The following is a 22,543-nucleotide window of genomic DNA, read 5'->3' as shown; positions in this document are numbered from 1 at the left end:
CAGATTAAGGCTCATTTTTAGAAATAACTTTAGACAATATTACTTTGCTATTCCAAGTAATAAAGTTTTTGTAAGAAAACACAGGCTTCGAAATTCGGTAAGTCTTAAGGGAGAGTCCGCTAATTTGGACCAGTTTTTTTCAATCCCATTTTACACATAGTTTTCTTTTGTTTTTGCTAATGTTCATGGTATATAATTAAAGAGAAATTATTCAACTTACTATTTCGTAGGTATTAATCAACACAATTGTTGTATATTTAGCACAAATCAACAAAATACGAGTTCAGAGCTTCGGTCCAATTTAGCCAACCGGTTCGATAATTTGTACCACAGGGTTACTAAATTGGATTTCAATAAATTTCAAGCCTATAAAAAGCAATGGCAAAATATTATAAGATACATTCTTAACAAATTAGGTAACGAATAGGAACAGTACTTAATAACATAGACAATTGATATTGTTTTACATGTTATCACGATTTTGAGTAAAAGTTTTGTAATTCCAATTATCGTAACGCACACTTGTATCTAATCTACTTTGCCAGTCTTTTGCTTTCATTTATTGTTAGTGAAACATAACTACGCTATTATAACTTCAAAATATGATTTACTAAAAAAAAATTCAAAATCCTTTGGTAAAGTTCCATACAACTTGATGTGGTACAATTTAGCCGACTAGGTGATAGTGCTTTTAAAAAATCGCTAAAAATATAGCTTATGAATACCGAAAAATGTTTCAAATAATTGTAATCCACACTAATTTACGCTTCTAAATAACATATTAGAAACACCCTGTGATTAAATTTAACAAAATTACAAACTAAACATGCATTGTCAAAAGTTACTTGAAAACAATGAAAAAATAATTTTCAAAATAAAACACACGTGTTCATTGTCACGGCAAAAACCACATGGCCGATATTAATTGAATTTAGTTGTGTATCGCTGAGTGTTGCAATTACAGACATTCAATAAATACTTTACGAAATATGAGGGTGGTACAATTTACCCGGCGGTACAATATACCGAACTCTCCCCTAAGTCTTGTATAAGGTTTTGTTAGATACTTATCTATTGAGTTACTGAAAGTAGGGGTATTCCCTGAATAGTATTAGTTATAAGCGGATGTAAATTCGCAAATAGGTTCCCAATATCATTTTGAGAGCTTAAAGTTGAAAATGCGATAGCAAATCTCAATTTCCTTATTGCAAGCATTAAAATGCAAGTGCAAGTCATAATGCAGATAACAGTCGTCCACTGGACACCTACATTGCAGTCGATTGTCAGAAACGCAGTTTAAACTAGAGATGGGACGGATAGGTACCCGGTGTGGATTCGGTACCCGGTGTGGATCCGGTACCCGGCGGATCCGGTACTTTTTCGGGATCTGGCTGGGTACCGTGGTAATGGCGCCGGATACCCGGCACTGGCGGATAAGATACAATTTTAAGAAAATATTTCAAAAACGGACATTTATTTCAATTAAACATGAATCAGTTGAAGAATTAGTATTCATATAATTCAAAAGAGATAAATTATGGTGAAAAAATATATAAGCTGTTCAGCACAATCTGGGTTTAAGTCTGTTGGGATTTTTGCCAACAGATATTACCAGCCTCCGAAAAGAGGCGTTCACTATATACGGGAGTGGTTAAATATCCAATCGCAAGACTCTTTATAATATGATTTGACCACCTGTTGCGCCCAAATAGGGAAGTGGGATGTACCCGGCTACCCGGCATAAGCTTGCACTGGGTACTCGGATGGGTACCTGGCAAAAGTAGTATCCGGTGCATCTCTAGTTTAAACGCCATGTTTTGTTACTCTACCAAGGTTTGTTTACACCCTGATTTACGAGTTCTGGGAGTTGATAGTGATATAACAATAAATATAGGATTGCGGTTGCAAATCCTCGCTCGTAACTTTAATGCAATAGATAGGTAGACTAGCTATTGAATGTGGCTTTACCCGACTAAAATTCGGTCTTCGCATAAAATTCTTATCGCTGGAGCTTCCCAATCTTCCCAAACATTACCAAAAGTAGACTAAAAAGGCAATTGTTGGTTTTGTTTTGGATAAAAAAAAAGTAATATGGAAAGTTACAAAAATAAATTAATCCTACTATGCGCTGCCCTCTGATATTCGACATATTTATCCAACGAAATGATAACTCAGGATCTGAAAATAGCAGCTTGTGATAGAATTAACAGTTTAGGATTGTTTACAGGAAACTCGTTAGTTAAATTGCTATTAAACAAATAGTTTTATTTAATCTAAATGTGTGCTCGTCGCCAATAAACAGATAAATAACAATTTACCCTCCGTTCCGCATGAAATTTAATATCAATCATCAGTCGCCCGGGATTTGTATGAACAAGCCGCCAATTGATATGATTTCAGCCGCAGGTTTTATCACATACAGCGGGGGAATATTGGAGTTATATGTAGTAGGACCACCAACTATTTTGAAAGGTTGTCATCACAAGGTTATAAGTCTTCAATGCAGGAGACCCTCTCTGCTCATGACAGCAGGACGGTGGCCATGGAAGTCGGTATCCGCTAAGGAGTGTGCAACGACTCACCTGCCGAAGCAACCAGCCCTGAAAATGGATGGCGCTGAAGCGTTTTGCCTATACAGTACCGTTACGGGCATGTGAGACGTGTGTTCATCATGTCATTAAGCCGTAACGAGTAGGACGTGCGCGGCGGAGAGCGCAGAAGGGTCTGGGCGTGAGCCCGCTTAGCGCCTTGGTCGTTTCTAGTACCCAAGGCGCCGACCACTATGCGGCAGAGGGAAACCCCCAGGTTTTTAGTGGGTTCGAGCCCCACATAACCTGCCATCCCCCGGCGGTAGGTATGGATAGGTCATTTTCCTGGGTAAAAAAAAGAAAAAAAAGGAGACCCTCTCTAATTATCTAGTAAATTACACGTGTAGGGATAATGGTCAGATGATGACCTTTTATGGGTCTATTTTATACTCTACTTTTCTAGAACATGTAAAGGCCACCCCCATTCAGATCGAAAAAGATTTCTGATGCTTCAAAACATTTTCTGCTTAGGGTTAATATCAAAATGGTCTATTTTACTACAAACTAGCTCCTGTGTCTGCGGGTTTGGAACCCTTGGGGTACGAATGTTAGTCAGTAATTGATAAAAAAAAAAACTGTTTGTTTCGGGCCTACCGTTCCCACATATCTTTGATGTTGCAGCGGGTCTCATAATTAGTTTGCGTTTGCAATGACAAAAGTCGGGTAAATAAATGATTTTCGAGTACTTGTTTGATGTTTAATCTGTTTACCAGTTTAAATAATCGGCCACTAGTATTATTTGGAATTGATTGACGATTCGACGACGATTGATTCATTATAATAAAATAATCATTAAACACGTGAAGTGTAAAGAATGTAGAGATCGTTTTGGAAACTGATACAGAATGAGAGGGGCTACTCCCAATATTCAAAATCGAAGTTTCGAAGGTTTGACGTCCTTCACAAGCAAAGCGAGATGCAAGCGTGAGGGACAGTGACAACATCTAAAACTATTATTTTAATACCGTTACCGTAGCTGCCGTTAAGGTTCAAATTCTGGAATGGCGCTCAAAAGGTACCATTCCATCTCAAGTATTAATTCTAGCCTTCTCAGTTGAAATTCAATATTTAGACCGATCATCCTTGAGCTTCATTTTGAAATGTAGGTATAGGATTAATTTACACCTGAGACTTAAGACTTATAATTAATCTTTACTTACTAATTACTAAAGTAACCTTACGTGAAGACTTGAGAAAGTTTGCGTGTAAATTAAGTTTAATAAAATAGCTTTTAAGCAAAATAAAATGTAATGTGTGTAAAGAAATAAATTCTGTATTGAAACATCGACAATAAAATGACATCAATTTATTACTGCGAAATATGGGCCGTAATCACAGTGACGTACATCTACGGCATATCAAGAGTAACATTTATACTGGAAAATGAATCTTATTGCGCGTGCAATAAGGTCGGCGCTATGGTCAACATTTCACGCCTGTTTTATTATATTTTACGTTGGCGTGATACATTGCTATTGTATCGACATTTATGCAATGAACACATAATTTCGTTTATGGTAAATATCATTTCGATTTCGTAAAAGCTTATTATTTGCGCTCAAATAGGTTACCTATTTACTTAAGAGATACTACTAAGATAGAAGAAACTATCTTATATTTGTCTTATTTTTACCCTATAGTTTAACCATTACACAGAAAAGGGTTTAAAATACCTCAAGGTCATAGTCATAGTCATAGTCATTTATTCCATAAACAATAACATTATCGTATTGGAAATATTACAAAAAACATGAAAAATTAAAAAACATCAACCGATATAAAATCACAAATTATACAACACAGCATAAAACTTTAAGGAAGCATTTAACAAAATGAGATCTTTACTTTTTATCATTTAAATAATCCTCAATACAATAATAACATTTCTTCAATAACAAAGACTTAAGCTTATTTCTAAATTTATTAAAATTATAAATAGTTTTAAACTCTACAGGCAAGGCATTAAATAACTTAATTGCTTGGTATCTTACACAGTGACTAGCGATATTTAATTTAGGTACTATAGCAATTTGTAAGTTTTTTTTGCGTGTGAGTTCTCTCTGTGTTCTGTCTTCATTTGACTCAAACTTGTACAAGTGTTTTATTAGATAGGTTAACAAGGTAAAAATATACAATGACGGGACAGTTAAAATACCTAACGTTGCAAAATGTGGTTTACATGACTCTATTTGAGGAATGCGTTTCATGGTGCGGATAGCTCGCTTCTGTAACACGAATGCTGCTGAAATATTATATTTATAACTATTCCCCCAGAACATAATACTATACCGGAGTTTAGATTCAATGAGCGCAAAGTAAACTAATTTGAGCTGATCTAAGGTTATTTCATCTCGTAAAGTTCTTAAGGCATAGCATGCTGAGCTTATGCTAGATTCTAATGCTTCTATTTCCTTCTTCCAATTTAAATCTCTATCAATATGTATACCCAAAAACTTAACTGTTTCCACTGAATTAATTCCTAAGTTATTCACTAATGGCTCTAAAGAATCTTTATCTCTAGCATTAGTCCTGAATAGCAAAGCAAAAGTTTTGTTTTTATTTAACACAAGATTATTTTTAGCAAACCAATATTCAAATTCATGAAAGGTATTTTGTATTTTAATATTAAGTTCTTGTACATTATTCGCAGAAACTACAGCATTAGTATCATCTGCATAGATAGTTAATTTAACATCTGGCTGATTTGCTTTCATGTAATCAGCCAGGTCATTCAAAAATACTACAAACAAAATAGGTCCCAATATTGAGCCCTGCGGAACCCCTCTTTTTATTGTTCTTAATTCCGATTTGTATGTAGTTTCCTCATTATTAACTATTTGTTTAATTTCAACAAATTGCTTGCGATTTGATAGATAAGATTGAAATAGTTTCAAGTTTTTGTCTCTAATTCCGTAGTGTTCTAATTTTTGTAGCAAAATTTCATGATCTATTGTATCGAAGGCGGAGCTTAGGTCCAAGAACAATCCTCCTACTTTCATATTACTATTTAATTTAGAAACTACATCATCAATTAAGTTATTTATAGCATCTATAGTTCCTACACACGTCTGATATCCAAACTGCCTATCACTCAGTATGCCATTTTGTCGCAGATGTACCAACAGTCTTGACATTATTAGCTTTTCATAGATTTTTGACAAAATAGGTAACAAAGAGATAGGCCTATAATTTTTACAATCCAGTTTACTTCCTTTTTTATGTATGGGAAGAACTCTTGCTAACTTAAGTTCATTAGGAAACAAATTTTGATCGACACAACTATTAAAGAAGAGTGCCAGAGGTCCCGCTAAAATATCAATATGATCTTTTATAACTCGTATCGTAACTTCATCAAACCCAAAGGAACTTTTATTTTTCATTTGTTGAACAATTTTCGTAATCTCATTCTTGTTAGTCTTATAAAAATTCATATTAGCTTCAACCTCTTTCACACTCTGTTTCAATATAAAGATTGCTGAAGAAGGATCATTTTTACTAAGTGGTGAATTTGCTTTATCAAACTGGTTAGAAAAAATATTAGCTATCTCCTGTGGATCACTTAAAATATTCTCGTTTATTTTTAGTAGTGTATTATTTTTTCTAGTTGTCTGACCTTTTCTAGTTTTATTTACAATTTTCCAAATTTCTTTATTACAGTTAGAGGCCAGGATAATTTCTCTTTGTGCAGCTAGTTGTCTTGCTTTTCTGAGTACTTTTTTATATATTTGTAAATAGATTTTTTTATATTTGCAAGCAAATTCTCCGTTACTTGTTTTAATATTCAGAACTAAAAACCTTTTCATTTTACTAGATACTCTTAAACCCTGTGTTAACCACTGTAGCCTATTACCTCTTTTATTTTTTACTTTTCTTGTTCTTTTTTTATAGCTTGTTTCGAAAGTATGATTAAATGTTTTCAGAAAAGAATTTACGTCTAGTCTGGTCCAATCTACGTTATTAACCTGCCTTTCAAAGACTGCTGCACTCTGTTCGTTATAGGTTCTACACGTAATTCTAATAGCATCATCGCAGTTTTTAGCCATATTTTGGTCTTCCAATTTCAAGGTGCAGTATAACCCTGCGTGACCATCTGCTAGGCCATTATGTACAACACTAGTTGTTATTTCAGTACCATGCATGTTAGTTATAATATTATCAATGCATGATTCTGTGTTGTTACGTACATAGGTCACCGAATCAATCAAATACTTAAAATTATAACATTTCAGAAGTTTCAAAAAATCTTTTTTTTGCCTATCATCGTTCAATAAGTTTACATTGAAGTCACCACATAAAATACAGTTTTTATTGAAGAAATGTTCCAAGAATCTTTCTGTGAGGGATCACCGGGAGCATTTGCGTGTAATGTAGCGTTACAGATTCGAGCATTACCTAATAATAAGTAGGTAATAAGTAAGGGAGGAAATCCGAATAGAATGTGGTGTAGGTACCTAATGTACCTAATGCTCAAAGTCGAATCTATAATGTTACAAATTAAATTAAATAATAATAAAATAAAATAATACTTACACACAATTTTTCGTTTGAAAAATCTACTTTTTCAGACCTTTAAATGCCTGGGGCAGAAGTTTCTTTTTTCTTTGATAAACCTCAATATAAGAATCTATAATATAAAAATGAATCGCAAAATGTGTTGGTAAGCGCATAACTCAACAACGCCTGGACCAATTTGGCCAAATCTTTTTTTTAAATGTTCGTTGAAGTTCAAGGATGGTTTTTACGGCGAGAAAAATTAGAATTATTGCTGGAAAACCCCTAAAAATAGCCCTTTGCTTTTTCCCATACAAATGATTTGTAACTAAAACGTAGTCAATTTGAGCTTTATTGCTATGGTATAAAGTTCATATTAAATTACAAGCACTCACTGTTGTCTAAGCAATGTAGGTGTGTTCCTAACGTCAAAGATCATATCTATCAAAACAATGCGCGTGTGTGCGTTGGAGCACAGAATACATAGTTGGAGGAGTTTAATGTCGCGTTCTGAAACTCGCGTTTCTTTTGTATTAGATTCGGCACGCGAGATAAAATGCATCAGTTTCCACGTCATTACATCAGTCAAACAAAAATCGCGTTACCAACAGTGTTTTATTATTTTTAATATCAAAATCTATTCTATACTTATAATAAATCTGTAGAGAGGTCAATTCTGTACATGAAATATATTTTCAAAATAACTATCAGGGGGTGATTAGTGATCGATACTGATGCCAAAAATGCAATCAGTAAAATTTTTGTCTGTCTGTCTGTCTGTCTGTCTGTATGTTCCTTATAGAAACAAAAACTACTCGACGGATTTTAACGAAACTTGGTACAATTATTCTTCATACTCCTGGGCAGGTTATAGGATACTTAGGAATTCCTACGGGAACGGGAATTAGCGGGAAAATCCTTTTGTATGAAAAATCTAAACCGCTTAAGTTAGACGCTTGAAATTTGGCATGCAGGTACCTTAGTAAACTTAAAGCTTAGTTACAACAGGATATTGCAAAATTCCCATGGGAACGGGAGTTAGCGGGAAAAAACATTTGTATGAAAAATCTAAACCGCGTAAGATAGACTCTTGAAATTTGGCATGCAGGTACCTTAGTAAACTTAAAGCTTAGTTACAACAGGATATTGCAAAATTCCCACGGGAAGGGAAGTTAGCGGGAAAAAACATTTGTATGAAAAATCTAAACCGCGTAAGACAGACTCTTGAAATTTGGCATGCAGGTACCTTAGTAAACTTAAAGCTTAGTTACAACAGGATATTGCAAAATTCCCACGGGAACGGGAGTTAGCGGGAAAAAACATTTGTATGAAAAAATCTAAACCGCGTAAGATAGACTTGAAATTTGGCATGCAGGTACCTTAGTAAATTTAAAGCTTATAGGTGTACCAGAATCTCATGGCAAATAGGGAAAATAAACTTTGTTGAGAGCAATACTGGGGAAATTGGAATAAACGATCTTGATACTGTTTAATTTTTTACTTTTATGACTAATATTAATGAACATGAAGTACGAATATACATTTTAGGTAGGTATGTGTGGTGGAAGAATGTTGTTATACATCAGGTTTTTAACATAGGAAAATGTCTTGGAAATTAAATAAATCGTCTGTGAGAAAAGAAATGTCTGAGAAATTAATTATTTAAATTACCTACATATTTTCGCGTGGAACTGAAACATAGGCGGTGCCGTTCTTTTTGTATATGGCCAGGTCTGGGTTATTTAAAAAAAAGGTTACATTTTATTAAGAAAGAATCTTGAGTGACCCTAGCTGAAAAATTAAAAACTGCTAGATTTAAAAAAAAAATGAACTGGCTGGATCAGGGGTGATTTACTGTTTGTACTCCGAATGACTGTGTGAATACACCGATCAAAATGGCGTGAATAGTTATGCGCAACTTTAGGGCCCTGTAACTTATTTATTTGTAGAGATATTTTCATGATTATTTCACAATTATTATTAGTTCTACTTATATTTATTTCAAGTTTATTTCAAAGAAAAAAATTGGAAACTTCTCCATTATTCAATCTTGCTTTATGAAATCTTTTTCAATTTTCTTTACATGGTCATAACATCTGCACCAATTTGTGAGATATACCTGAAAACCCCGATAAAGCAGCTATTAAGTAAGAATAATATAAAAAAACACAACCCTCCTTTTGACACAGTTGGGTAATAAACTAAATGTATCAAAACATTTCAGTCCAACTTACTGTCAACTCGACGACGCGCTTTAGAATCAAAGATCGACTTTGAATTATGCCTTATTTTACAATTCACATTGAAAACAATATGCCTTGCTTGAACTTTTTCGACTTTTTCACAAAAATAACAAATAGTCAAGAAGAGATTACAAAAATTTTGCAGCGGCTGACAGATTTCATAATTTTCTTTGACAGGTGACAATTAAACCATAGACAATTGCCATATGAAAAACACACTTTTCCAATATTTTTGTTTGCCATGAGATTCTGGTACACCTATAGTTACAACAGGATATTGCTAAATTCCCACGGGAACGGAAGTTAGCGGGAAAAAACATTTGTATGAAAAATCTAAACCGCGTAAGACAGACTCTTGAAATTTGGCATGCAGGTACCTTAGTAAACTTAAAGCTTAGTTACAACAGGATATTGCAAAATTCCCACGGGAACGGGAGTTAGCGGGAAAAAACATTTGTATGAAAAAATCTAAACCGCGTAAGATAGACTTGAAATTTGGCATGCAGGTACCTTAGTAAATTTAAAGCTTAGTTACAACAGGATATTGCTAAATTCCCACGGGAACGGGAGTTAGCGGGAAAAAACATTTGTATGAAAATATCTAAACCGCGTAAGATAGACGCTTGAAATTTGGCATGCAGGTGCCTTAGTAAACTTAAAGCTTAGTTACAACAGGATATTGCAAAATTCCCACGGCAACGGGAGTTAGCGGGAAAAAAAAATTGTATGAAAAAATCTGAACCGCGTAAGATAGATGAAGGGGGGGGGGGGGGGGGGTAAAACCAGATCCACGCGTACGAAGTCGCGGGCGGCCGCTAGTTTCTAATAAAAATGGTCTCAATAAAATAATTGTGATTTTTTTAACACGCGAAATGACCTTTTCCAAGTCTTAGGCTGGGTTGCGCACCATCTTATGACTTTAACAAACGTCAAAAATCTGTCAAACTCCATTATAGTTATTGTTATAGTCACGGTTAAAGTCAGCCTTTTGTCTATTAATTACTGTTGTTGTAAGTAATTATATTGTAAACTTCACTTGGGATCATCATAAAAACGTGAATGACGTTTTATGCCCTCGTATATCGGTTTAGTGGGCAACTCTGGTATTTGCAAACATGTTTAAAAACATCGTCAACATTTTTAGGCTGAGTGACCAATTGTCGGTATTGTTGTCGTTAACTGCAGTGTCAAGAAGGGGGTGGCCACACTTTAAAAATATTGTAATATTCTTTATTAAAATATTAAATATGTCACAGTTTCAGTAATTAGAAGTAGATACCATCTAGCTATAGTGTGTGACCATTCAAAACTAAGAGAGTCATTGAGTCTTTTTTTTGTATTTTTACTTTAAATTTGATTTTAGAGCTTTCTTTGTAAATGATATCAATTTTTTTCGATTTCCTTGGAATGCGAACAATTTTATTGACTAAGCTCAATTTAAGACTTTTTAAAAGTAAAATATCTAGATTTCCTAAGACTCAACCTTTAAAAGACAAAAATATTTTAGTGAGTAATGGTGGGAATTATGAAAATATAGTTCAAAATATAGTGTCGATGTAGAAATATGCATTAACAACTAAGCCACCACCAGGAAAAGGTTTAAGTACCACTAACATCAGTGTTGAAACACGAATGGTTACTGTCCCGTAATTTTCCAAGTTCATGCGCACACTACGGTCTTGGCCAACTGCCAAGTGTGTCCCGGCTCCCATAATATTTATAGTGAGTATGTCGTGTGGTGAGCCCTCACTTCGCAGACAATCTTGCCTATTGTTTCCGATGTATTTTATACCACTTTATACTCTCACCCTGTATGGAAATCGACATGTCATTTTTGTATGGATCCTATTTACTGGTGCTGAATGTAGCACACACTTATATTTTTTGTGGTATGATTTTTATACCGATTTATTTCAATACACGATGACTAACTTAATAATAAAATGGAAATAAATAAAAAGTTGTCAACAAAGCTGCCATTTTTTTACGATGTACTTGTATGTTAAATAAGTAGGTATCCCTATATCCCTATGCCTAGGGTTAGTATGGTTTAGTTTAAGCAATGCTTAAACTTCTGCTTAATAATTCATGCATGGCGTAACAATGATACTTGTTTTACGTTTCAGTTAAAGTAACTTATGTGCGGGTCATAAAGGATAATAATAAAAATAATAAAAAAAATAATAAAAATCTTTATTGGCAACAAAAACACTTACATGCACAAACATTGTTGCGTTAGCAACTGCATTAGTCAAGGACTGTGTCGCAGTTGCTAGCGCCCACCTCATACAGGCTGACATTGCAGACTTAAAAGTATTTTTGTTTTAATATTATTTGGAGCAGTAAACCCTTCATGCCTCGCTTAACCTAAGTACCATAAGATGGACACGTATGATACTTCGGTTACATAAAAAGTATGTTTATCTTCGACCAGATCTGAGACTGGTGGCCAAAGTAAATGTTATTCGTCTTGGTAAGACCTTTCAAATGACACTACAAACATAACTATTGGAGCCGGGTACCATTTTGCAAAAAAGTATGTTTATCTTCGAACACAACCAGATCTGAGGCTGGTGGCCATAGTAAAAGTTGTTCGTCTTGGTAAGACCTTTCAAACGACACTAGAAGCATATCTATTGGAGCCGGGTACCATTTTGCCCATTGTCCTTTGTATAAAATACGAACCATTGGGGCATGGGTCTATGTCTGTGGTTTCATACCGAAGTGTATGCCCCGTCAACGCCCCGCGTAACGCCCCGGACGCCCCTTAGCGATTTGAAAATTGAACATACCTTTAAATCATGCTCCGTGAAGCCCGCAGCTGTCAATTTAAAACACCATTATGGTCACACTCTTCTTCTTTTCTGTTGTTTGAAATACTCGACGAGGGCTCTGTTTCTTCTTTTCTGTTGTTGACTATTTTCAAGTATGGTCACGCCCGCTGTTTGCAGAGGCTTGAACGCTGAAACGTGAAACCAGTGCAAATTAAGTCCCACAAATTAATTACCAGCAGACTGTCACGCCACTCACCTTCACAAGGCGTTGTTATCCCGTTCGGGATTATTAAATCAAAGGCGATAATTAAATCGGCGGATGACAGTGACGCGTATTGGCGTCTAGAAAGAATCGAAATAATTGAACGCTGATCGATGCGATAAATTATAGGTATATCAATTTTGAGAAGAGTAGGTAGCTAAACAAATTGATGAGCTAAGCTTCCCAAACATTGTCGTTTCTAGTATCATCTTCTTCTACAGTGTGAGTTAATTAATGACTGAAGTCATGATATCAGTCAGTAAGTAGTCATGTGGTAAACTAGGCCTAAGTGTTCACAGCAAGAAGAAGAAGCAAACGTAGGATAGTTAGATTGATTCAATAAAGTAGTAGTATAGTAGTAGTAAGTAGTTCGCATTAAAATAGCTTTTGATATTATAAAATATCGATGTTTGAACGAATTATAAAAACGATATTTGTAAATCGTTTGCTGCAGTTCGAGATAACAAAGCTATTATTCAATTGCTATCAGATAATATGTTTCTGTTTCAAAAATCGTTTGCGATTAATAACAATTTTCACTGACGTATGGTCCGCTTCATAGAATTTTTATTGGCCGTGTTTGCATATGAAATGGAACGAAAATATTTGATTTCCAAAGTTAACTATGCATTGAATTTGTGGTTTTTGAATTGAAAGTTTCTGGTTAATTAAAAAGGCAATAGATAAACTGGGATGGTAATAAGAGAGTTTTAGCTGCGGTTTCGTAAAGGGCAGTTTTAAGCTAAAATTACATTTGTAAAATGTTATTATATTTTACGATTTCCGATTATTTTTGTGTGATGCCCATTATCCAATTACCTGCAAGCACTGAGGTTAATATTTAATTATGAAATTCGGAAAATCAAAATTATCTTAAAAATCAATTCGAGGTCTTTTCTATAATAATAGACTTAATGGAAAAAAATCTGTCAACACAATAATAGATTTTCATTTGCTCAATACGAAACACTTCGAATTCGATATTACAGATTCCAGCATTGAAATCTGATAATGTCGTTGTGGAGCATCCGATTATTATTTGTTTTGGGTCAGTAATTTGAGTGGGTTGTCGTTATTACGAAAAATTCCATTCACAAAAATATGAGAGAAGGTAATACGAAAGATGATCGTTACGAAAAATTTTCCATCTGACTTGACGTTATTGTTGCATATCGCCTTATCACAAGAAAATAAAAACCTATTACACTACTACTAAGATACTGTTGAACGGAGAGCGACCATTAATTAATATAATGTTTAAAATATTTCTCAAGGAATAAGCAAAGGTCAAAGGGAAAAGCTGCCTGTTTTTCGCGCGAAGTGATCTGTCTCTCTCAGGTCAATGCGTACGTAATAAATAAACAAAAAATAAAAAGAGAATTAAAATTGTGACCTCATAAACACTGGTCATTAAGAATCACCGCGTTTAAAAAGAGACGATAAAAAAAGAAAACTAGCCCGCGCTTTTTGTCCACATTGGCGGCAAAAAGTCGATTCCCGCTCGTGTTCTCCGGCACTTATTTACTGTTTAATCAAACCCCGCAATGTATACCTTTCTTTAACGTTAAAAGGGAATGGTCGAACGCTAATGAAAATTAAACTGCGTCCGAGATAATCACAGAGTGCGGTAAGGTCTCATTTGCGATGGTACTCGTACCATATCAATGGGACACACGATGGACGTGAATTTTTAACTGAATGCAAATTAACTGGTCGCGAAATTCGTGTGGCTGTTAGTTCTATCGGATAGGGGTGGCAGGTGTTGCAAGAGAGAATGAAGTATAAAAATAAAGTATTACCTACAGTTCTATTTTTAGGTCATAAACTCTTTCTACGTTTAGAGCCGGATTTTCGACTTCCATTTTCTTGACCGCAGACAGAAAATCTTAATAACAACTACGTATGAATAAAAATACATAAATTAACTGTTAAGTAATGTAGTGGAGTCTAATTTTAAACTGCCCATTGGTTTGAACTAATCCCAATACAACATTTTATCCATGGTTGTTTGAACAAAATAGCAGGAAAAAACAAACTTTTCCGTTAAAAACAAGTTAGTTTTATTAGTTAGTCATTTCACTACTAACTTGTTTGAAGAAATATTGTACATCTTCCTTAAATAATAGGATAAAGAAGAAAAGTTTGAATAACTAGGCACTTAATAAATTGCATTTGCAATTCAACTAAAAATAACTTGAATGAAATTGTCAATAAGGTTAAAATGGTCACCCGACATTCATGAAAAACAACTTTATTATTTCAATCGTTGTAAATAGAATTATGCTGTGACGTGTTTACATAAAAATAGTTTGTTTTATGATTATTTAATAGCATTTGGGACAAATATGCGACGAAAATGTACTGTAGAAAGATGTAAAGAGATGCGATGTGCTTGTGAAGTAAGATGAAAACCATGATGTTGTAATCATTTTCATTAGCTAGTTTTATAGATAATTTATGATATCTTTAAAAACATGTACCTATAGTAACACGAGTGCCACAATTAAATAAATAATAAAAATGAAAGAAAGACAATAATAAAAATTCCTACTTGGCCTTAAAACCAATTTCACTCCATCAAGGTTATTTAAAACTGGGTGAGATTTTAATTAAAAAGAAAACCATTCGATAAATTGGCCTACAAAATCTACTAAAAAACATTGTTATTACAGATTGATATTGTGCTGTGTACTATCCTTAAATAAATAAATAAATAAAACATTTGAAAATCAGCTCACGGAAAGCGCCAACCATACCAATGCTGCCAACGAAGCAAAATAAATGCAACACCATGTTTACGCTGCTTTATGGCATCGCGCGGAATGCGTCAGGGCGAATATCGTACGCGCGTTCGCGCTTATCGCGATTACGCACGTTGTGGCTATGAGCTTATACTGTGGCGTGGCGAATGGGGAAATTTTTTGGGAATGTTTGAAAAATAATAATATTATTATCGAATTACTATGTTTACATAAAATAGTATAGCACCGGTATGCAACGGTTTTCTACGTGATTGCATTAAACAACATTGTTGACATTGGTTGACTTGACACCATGATAAGGAGCACCACTTTAGGAGCAAAGAAAAATCATTTTCTGAAGCTAGACAATACCTGAAAAAAAAAATCTTTACAAAAGTATTAGCAGATAAGTAAATAGGTACCTAAAGCCTAACCGTTTAAGAAATTAGAATTAGGTCGGATTTCCGTCTAATTACGTTTTATCCAATGTAGGCTTTGGTAGTTAGTGACTTTTCAGGTTAAATTAACTACGTGAAATTAATATGATCACACTTATTTTGAAGTATTTCAAAGTAAAGAAGCTGTAAGTTCTGTACATAAACGGAGTATGCCCACCAAACCTCAGCATTTTAGATCGTGTATTTTGTAACCGGTATTCCCCAATATTTTGCGAGAAAACCCTTCAAAAATAGTTCAGGAATTTGGTGAGGCCAGTGATGCGATCACATACACTCGATAGAAGTCCGTAAACATTACTTTGTAGTTTTATACCTTAGAAGTGGCAAAATACCATAGAAATCTTAGAGCTTTAAGACCGAAAAAGTTCTAAACCAATGTGACAAACCTATCACAATTATTTTGTGGAGATTGTATGATGAAAACTATAAATAATTCACTTCTATTCAACATGTACTGCTGTGAAATAATTAACAGTATCTCATGCGTTGTGTCACTAAGTATTATTTTATATGAGAGTGTTACTAGACACGTCTATATTCTCTAGGTACTAGGGTTTCTTTTCTACTCCGAGCGAGAACTAATTTTGTATTTTCATTCCACTCACACGTATCGAGATGCTTACACGAATTACAGACAGATAGACACGGAAATACGGAAACGGCGCATCGCAGTACTACTACTGTTTTATATTCTAGCGACTCGTCATCGAAATGCCACCCCATCATTATCTGAACTACCTAGTTTTATTTGAGAAAAGGTCAAGGGTGGTTCACCGTTTTTGATGCGTATCAGTATTCACTGTTTATTGGGAAAATACAGGATGTGTTAGATGTGACAAATCGTTGTTTAGTTAATAGTCTGGAATTTTGACAAGTTTTCCTTATTTTCCTATTGAACCGATACTCTATCTATCTATGTCAGCCTTTGGGTTCGCCTTCGAACATAGGCCTCCTCTTCAACCCTCCACCGACTTCTGTCCCTGGCCACACTCATCCAGTTCACTCCAGCCTGCTGCCGGATATCGTCTGTCCATCGTTTAGGCGGTCTTCCCCTGCCGCGGGTGTTGTTGCGGGGTCTCCACTAATAAATAATGATGTTCTTTGCTTCAATGGACGTGACAACCACGAGTTCAAATGTGAAAGTTTTCATTGACACACTTTTGTGCTGTTGAAAATAATTTGAAAATTACTAATTTTCACTTTACATAATAAGTACGCCTTCATATACAGGGTGGAATTTTGTAATGCCACCTGGAGGGAAAGTACTCTTAATATTGTAGATAGAAAAAATTTCTCCAAGAAAACATTCCTTTATTTTTGAAAAGAAATAGAACTGCATTCAAAGACTTCCAAAAATTTGCTTGCTGCACCCGGGAATCGAACTAATTAAAATCTGTTAAAAATTACACCCTGTGTTTTTATTGCATCGATCGTTAGGGTTAAGTATAAGGATGAAATCTCTCTAACAAACTTGATAAATCAAATGAAAGGAAAACCATGAAATCTTAAATTATCTTAATTATTTACAGAAAATTGTATGGTATGGTAGTGAATTTTCGAAAAAAAATAAAAAATCTATGAATGCAGTTCTCTCTCTTTTAAAAAATAAAGGAATGTTTTCTTTCAGTAAAATTTTCTATCTACAGTATTAAGAGTACTTTCCCTCCAGGTGGCATTACAAAATTCCACCCTGTATACTGAAGGTTTCTTAATGGAGAGGATTAATTACCTGTTTGTATTTTGTGTGCAAATTAAGACATCCAGTCAAGTAACAGTCAAAGGCACTTCCTATTATATGATATTTTGTTAATAATTAATTGCTAACTCATTTAAACAAGAGGCATCTATGTAAAAAATGTCAACACGATATGAGCCAATATTCCGTCTAAAAATCAGAATTTCCTAAAAACTGACGTCTGAAGCCCGATTGAATTTTACTCCACTGGCCATAGATTGAAAAAATATAGTAGTCTTTTTCACGTCAGTTGATACTTGATATTGCCTCCCAAACAGGTTTCGGAGCGTGTACGTAAAAGGACGAGTGTGGTGGATGTCAATGAAATTTGCGATGCATGCGGCTGTTGGCTTACCTATATTCATCAGGTCAGCATGTTGCAGTTTGTTTTGGCAGCTTTATGCAAACGAGGAGTGTTTTTCTTTTTAAAAAAGGCAAGGGAATAAGTAAGTAGTTATAAGATAGGCATAGTTTTACGCATTATTGCTAAGGTGATAAATTTTGACACTCCATATTCTATGACCCTACTAATTTGAATAGATTTAATAGAATAAATTAAAAAATATGTAAATTAAATACTGTTGATGTTACAGTCGAAACTCATAACCGGTTAAAACCATCTTTGACTGCGAAAATCAGGCAAAAATGGTTAAGATCGATGCCCTCGTTAGTTAAAACCACTTTTGACTGATTTCTGCCGTCAAAACTGTGTTTGATTCATTATCCAATCTTAGGTCGTATTTTATGTAGGAAAAGTCAGTAAAAATAATCAAGTCTAAAAGTAATCACTAATTCTTCTTCTTCGTCGCTACACTCTTGCCAGGTGGTCGTGGTCGTCACATCCGGTCCGGTAGCAAGCCTCACAATCCGTCGCCATTCATCATAATCAATCACCATAATCACTAATACCTTCATCTTTTTAGAGTCATGCTTATTTTCAAACGTTTCAAGTCCGAAAGTCCCGATTTCAAAGATACATCTAATTAAATGGTTACTTAATTAGCCGATCCCTTTAATAAAACGCCATTTAATGAGGATCGAGTAACCATTCATCATAAATATCCATTACGATAACTCCGTTCCTTCGTATAAATTAATCTAATTACTAGTGATGTACCCGATTGAGAAAGTATTTCAAAGTATTCCGGTTTCTGAATTGGGATTTCCAGCTTGAGCGTCCTCTCTACTCAGGGATGAATTCAATTTGGAAAGTTCATACTTGATTGTTTGTAATATTTTATAGAGCTGTGGTTTTCTGAATAAAGAAAAATAAAATTGAATAAGAGAATGAGCAGAGCACGCTCAAGGCAAAAATCTAGTCATGTCATATATTTTGACTAAGGAGTAGAGTCAGAAGCTTGGCTCTACATGAGATCTAATGACATTTTACATAAAAACCTTTTTGGTGAAATACTAATACTTTAACTTCTACCAACCGGGCGATGTGGCAGTCATTGGGGGAGGCCTATGTTCAGCAGTGGACGTCCTGTCGCTGAAATGATGATGATGAAAGGAAATAGAATCAAGACCATTAAAAAATAACGTAAAAATCACCTAATTCCAGCACATCTCTACTGATTACCTCCCAAATATTTTAATTTGCCAGCAGGAAAAGGCCGGGCTAATAAACTTACCGTTTTTAAATTAATCAAACCGATCTCGATTCCTTAATACCTCCATTGCGTAGATTAATTACATTTCCCAAGTTTTAAGGCTTTAAAATTCTAATATTACTTACAGTAAGAGTTGGGATAAAAAAGGCACTTTTTTAATCCATCTAGAGCCGGGTTTGGATACTCTTTGAATTAGGTTAGGCTTTTTCACAGCTTCCTAAAGTTCCATATTTGTTACATTACCTGTAAAAAGCTTAGGGAATGAGATATCGGGCTCTTCGGACCTCGTACTTAATCAAGCCGATTAAAGGCAATTGATTAATGCACTGTATCCGAGAAAAATGCCGGTCCGGAGTAGAGAAGGTACCTATTACACGGGATTATTCCCACCTCTCGTTCCCACGCAACTCCTGTGTAGCCAGGATCTAAAGCTTGACCGCCATAAAAACCCAACCAGTGAAGGTCAAGTTTGTCCCGGGGGAAAGTTAAACTGTCATTGGATCCGCCACTAAATTAATCAGAAGAACATAGGAGGAGTTCGAAATTAAGAAGGTACCTATTAATGAGGGCTATCGTTTTAGCGCTCACCAGTGCGTGCCACTAGAGTAACGTCACTGTCACTTGCTAGCGGCGAAGACAATGGCGCCAACTAGTGAGCGCTGAAGCGGTATAGTAGGAGAACTATTGCATTTGCACTCACCAGGATGGCGCAACTGTGTGCTTATCATGAGTTTACGTTACGTGTGCTCGCTAGCGACTGCGTAAAAAAAATGACATTAATTGTATGACATATTGTGCAGCGCCCCTAGCGGCTACTTTCAAGAAACAAAATCTCCATAGAGATTTTTGACGTTTTCGCTAGTGAGCACACGTAACGTAAACTCATGGTAGGTACACTGTAGAGTCATGTCAATCGCCAGTAGTGCCAACTGTTAAGTTAAACATTGGATACGACTTTTCAGGGATTCAGAGCGGATGCAATGTGTAATTGCCTTGGCCGTTTGTAGACACCCGTTTTTTTACTGGACGAGGGACCGTCTAAAAATGGATATCCTTCGTTTGCTGTCAATTTTATCGCCGAACCGATGGATTTCCACACGTTCATTATAAACCATACACTACCGCTAAATCCAGCGACAAAATCGGGCCGTAGTCCGGTAAAAAAAATCGGATGTTTACTTGTACAAACGACCTTAGAAAACTTAGGCTGAGTTGCACCAGCTAACTTTGACCGGAACTATGACGATAACCGGTGTTTTTTGTATGGAGTTTGACAGATTTTTGACGTTTGTCAAAGTTATAATAATAATAATAATAATAAATTCTTTATTGAATATCTTCTTATTTGACAGTTTAAACTCTAGTTAAAGTAAAATGGTGCAACCGAGCCTAAAAGTTTTCAAGTAAGTTAATTTCAAAATTTCTTGTTTCATATTGTTTCATTTGGCATTATTAATCATTACCTAAATTATGACACGTAACATTATTAACAAAGTTATAAATAGTGTTGATCCAACTTGCTACAATTTAATTGAAACTATCCTATAACAATAATAATGGGCATATTACATTTCTCCATTAACAGAAGGCTTTTATGCGGAGGGTTTCTACAAATGAATATTCCATTCTCTTATGAAGAAATGCTAAATTACGCACTTACGAAACTCATGCTCAGAAATACACGAAATTACTAGGGTTGTCATAGTCATGATCCAGATTTAGGAAGAAGAATAAATACTTTAAACTTTATTTGTATGTGCCATACAAATAAATGCTGCATAAAATATTATTATTACGACGTATTAACGTAGAGACGTCAAAGAATTCATCATCATCATCGTTTCAGCCATAGGACGCCCACGACTGCTGAACATAGTCCCCAATGATTGCCACAATGGACAATGGTCAAAGAATTATTAGGTCGAAATTATTAGTTAATACATTAGCTAATATGTATTGTAATATTAGGTCGAAAATTAATATCATGCAAATGTACACTTTTAAGATACTTATTTGGTTTTGAAAATTTCATCCAAGATTTTTTTTTATTTCTACTAGCTTCAGCGGAATAGTCCATTCATTCTAAAAAAAATAGAGCCTAAATAATTGTTTAAGAAAGTGGAAGGTCGTGGTACTAAAATTCAAATTCAAATTCAAATTTTTTATTGCATATTAAGTGTTTACAATTGGGTCTTAATAATAAGTTGAGAACCCTATAACATTATGTAATATTAAACGTAGCTTCTAATCTCGACATTTAGGCGGAAGCAGCCCTGAAAATTAGAAACACGAGGGCTATGATAAGTAACTTGTACAATAAATTACGTTTCGGAGGTATATGTCAGTTTTATTGCAGGAACTTCGTTTTAAAAATGTTTTTTGCGAAATCTTACCATATTGGTACATTTTTTCGTAGTCACTACGAGTTTAATGTAGTAAAAATCCCAAACCGTAACCGATTCAAAAGTTTCGGATAGTTTCGGATGTAGGCAGTTTAAATTGATTTTTATATAGCATTATATGTAAAGGCATAACAGCCTGATTTACCTTTATAATGTCATCTAGTATCAATTTTTTTTATTACTTTTTATTTGATGTAAAGTGTGCGGCCATGAATGAACCGTGTTGGACAATTATTGCAAATTGCACAGATATCCATAACCGTAACTGAAATTTTCGGATATCCGAAATAAAAAATATCCGTAACCGTAACCGAAACCGGTATAATATTATTCCTATATCCGTAACCGTATCCATAACCGAAACTCCATCCATAACATCCTAGTTTATATGACTTATTCTGCTATTGATAGCGCGTTTCATACGTAGGTAGCACAGAAGTAATATAAGTTTGAAGAGATTAATCATAAATACATATCCACCCATTCAAAGTCAAAGCTTTTATTTAGTTCTTAGGCCCAGTAGTTATCCAGTAGGCCTAAGATGCGCGCCGTGATAACTTTTATCGACGTCAAAATGTATGGGCAAAATCGATAAAATGGCGTGATAAGCGCTTACCGCGGCTCGCATCTAAGGCCTACAGGGCGCTTATACACGTCCCAAATGGCTTGCTCTACCACCACTTCGGGACAACATATGGGCTGGTGCTGAGAAGTGGCGGAAAAAACATTTGAAAATTTGAAGTTCGACTTTTTTCAAGTTGTTTATTTAAAATTTGAAATTCAAACTTAATATGTGTAAACACAGAATGAAATTGTAAGTTCCGGACTGTTACGTATAAACTAGTCAAATATTGTTCACCTTTCAAGAAGAGGTAGAACTTACATGAGTTACTCTTGTTCTCAGAATTTGCTAAATTGATAATAGCACGAGCTTCTACGAATTTAATTCACTAACTTAAGCATCACGTGCTTGCTTTGCAATTACTTAATTACAAAATAAGTTATTACATTATGTAACTGTATACGACGCGACTTGCGCTTTTAATCAAGGGAAAATAATGAGCAAGTAGTAAATAATAAGTTTTCTGCTGTACGGGCACATCAAGCTAAATACCGGAGTATTTTTCTCACTCTATGTTTTCTTCTTGCCTTATAATTTGCTCCTCATTACATTTAGATGAGTACTATTTTTACGTAAAATTGTTATTCAATTTAATCCATTGATGACAGACAGAA

The 22,543-nt window shown here is 34.8% G+C and overlaps 1 protein-coding gene and 1 long non-coding RNA gene across 2 annotated transcripts in view; one reads left to right on the top strand and one right to left on the bottom strand.

Moving 5' to 3' along the window:
• LOC135080856 (uncharacterized) overlaps nucleotides 1-22,543 on the top strand; it is a 498,609-nt gene that overhangs the window by 67,598 nt on the left and 408,468 nt on the right. The window lies entirely within an intron of this gene.
• On the bottom strand, nucleotides 8,563-9,581 carry LOC135080379 (uncharacterized). The gene is made up of 2 exons (XR_010258994.1): nucleotides 9,314-9,581; nucleotides 8,563-9,198 (listed from the first exon to the last, which is right to left on the bottom strand). It is a non-coding gene; the product is annotated as an uncharacterized LOC135080379 (long non-coding RNA).

The sequence above is a fragment of the Ostrinia nubilalis genome, chromosome 18 (assembly GCF_963855985.1).
Source record: "Ostrinia nubilalis chromosome 18, ilOstNubi1.1, whole genome shotgun sequence".
In the NCBI taxonomy this organism is placed as follows: domain Eukaryota; kingdom Metazoa; phylum Arthropoda; class Insecta; order Lepidoptera; family Crambidae; genus Ostrinia; species Ostrinia nubilalis.
The sequence above is the reverse complement of the archived record's forward strand: the minus strand, read 5'-3'. Positions and strand labels throughout refer to the sequence as shown.